The sequence below is a fragment of the Crocodylus porosus genome, unplaced genomic scaffold (genome assembly GCF_001723895.1).
Source record: "Crocodylus porosus isolate Cpor-Errol unplaced genomic scaffold, CroPor_comp1, whole genome shotgun sequence".
NCBI classification, from domain to species: domain Eukaryota; kingdom Metazoa; phylum Chordata; order Crocodylia; family Crocodylidae; genus Crocodylus; species Crocodylus porosus.
Window position 1 is genome coordinate 77,536,263 of NW_017728918.1, and position 2,365 is coordinate 77,538,627.

A 2,365-nucleotide genomic window follows, 5' to 3' on the forward strand; every position below is an offset into this window, starting at 1 on the left:
GGGGGGGGGGGTGCCTGTTCTGGTTCCTGCTCAGGAAAATGGAGGCAAAGAAATCGTTAAATATGTTAGCTTTGTCATCTGGTGTGACAACCAAATTTCCTAGCTTGTCCTGCAGGGGGCCCACATTACCCAGTACCTTCTTTTTGCACACTATGTATTTTAAAAAGGACTTCTTGTTGTCCTTGATCTGGGAAGCTAGTCCCAGTTCCATCTCCGCCTTGGCCTTCCTGACTGCCCCCCTGCAGCCCCGAGCAACTGCAGTATAATCCTTCCTGGTGATGGCCCCTCCCTTGCATGGGGTGTGCGCCTCCCTTTTAGCTAGGAGACATTCCCGGATGCTTTTGGGAGCATGGGGGCTTTTGCGCCCTCCTGCTCCCTTTGATCCATGTTGGGATTACCTCCCTTTGGGCTTGGAGGATCATCTCCTTAAGGAGTGACCACTCTTCTTGGACACCTAGCTCCCCTCCCTTCCAGGACCTCAGTACTTCTCCAACTATTTATGGAGTAGGTGTCCACATTTTGAATGAAGTGTCCAGATGTGATTCAGAGAGGATCAGATCTATCTCAGTAGGTCAGAACTTCTCTGGGGAATTGTAGGCTTGCTGATGATATATTTCTGTGGCAAGTAGGTATCTGGCCAGGCTTCCCTCCATTGTTCTTTGGAGCTCTTCTTATTATATTGGGGCTTATTGGAATCTTTCCAGAAAGGTTTTTTAATAATTTAAATTCTTAAATTATTAAAACCCATATCCACTATACTCCTGGCTAATTTACTTCTTGGTCAGTTTTAAAAATAGCCTTTGGACCCTCAGCTGTAAGAAACCTTCATAGCATAGGGCTACTACAGTTGTACAATGCCAAAAGTATCTACCATTGAGAAGCCTAACAGCATATTGCAGGCATCTCAGCAGTGACAAAGTGGTCTCTGGAGGAAGAATCTTCAGAAGTAGTAAGAAATATATTAATTCAGTCCATTTGCTGGTTCCTGTCTTGTATTAATTTTTATAGAGGAGTTTCTCAGATAGCCCCCAAATAAGAACATAAAAACATTGCCTCACTGCATCCTTGTACTCTTCCATTTACATGTCTTCCTCTGACAAGCCTAATGAGACAACATCTTTTGCTTATAATATTTTTGGGGCAATGGCCATCTTTTGTCCTATGTTTATATACTATCCAGTATAAGGGATGCTTGCAGTGGTGCATCCAGGAGGATGGATGCTGGCATGCCCCCTTCCCTTTGATTACTGCTCCACCCAAAATTTAAGCACAAGTGTATTTCTATTCTGGCAATCTAAAATAATCAGTTGACTTCATGATTCATTATAATCCACCCAATCCCTGCTAATTTATCTTCACTCCATACATGTTAACAACCTATTCCCTTTTAATTGTCTTGATTTTCCACTAATCAAGCTGACGTTTCTTCTGTAATATTGCCATCTGTTAGCTATTCCTAGTAATGTCTCTCTTCTCCTATTTCACAGTGCTGTGGACAATTTTTAGCTCTAACTAAAACATTAACTCAAGTGTAAACAAATTAACTGAAGTGAACATTAACTCGGGTATGGAAACTGCTGTCTGTGAAGTGTTGGATACATTGTTAAGATTCTCAAGAAAGATAAACTGTGTTTGTTAACCATGTGGCCAACCACCAGCTCCAAATTGAATGGTCTAAGACCCCACTATCCCACTGTCCAAATCCAGTTTCCCTTGGAGTCACCCTCAATTGAACTGTCTCATACAAAGAACACATCATGAAGACAAAAGCAAAAGTGAGCACTCGAAACCACATTCTATATATAAGCTCACCAACTCAAAATGGGGAGCTAGCCCCTCAACCTTCCAAACCACTGCTCTGGCGCTCAGTTTCTTCTCTGCCAAGTAGGAAGAGATCCATACATGCTAAGTGCCTTGACTCCATTCTAAATGATAGCTGCTGATGAATCACAGGATGCCTGAATCCTACCAGTCTAAACAGTGTGTACCTGCTAGCTGGCATTGCTCCACCTGATGTCAGAAGAACAGTGGCCAGCAGGATAGAGATACTGAGACAAACTGAAGATGTGAGATATCCACAGTATGATCATTCCACAGTGCACAAACATCCAAAGTCATGCAGGAGCTTCCTTATAAGTACCTAACCCCTTGATGCCACATTCAAGGAGACACAACTACAGGTACGGAATGAGAGGCTGAAGAAAATACATGACAGTGGAAAAATGGAAATTCTATTAGTCAAGTCCTTACCGCTTAGGGGCTGATGAAAAATAACAAAGGTGGTGATATCTCAACTGCCTACATACCAGAGTTGGATGTTCTAAGGTACTAATGAGTAGGTGGGGCTATACCATTGGTTCAACCA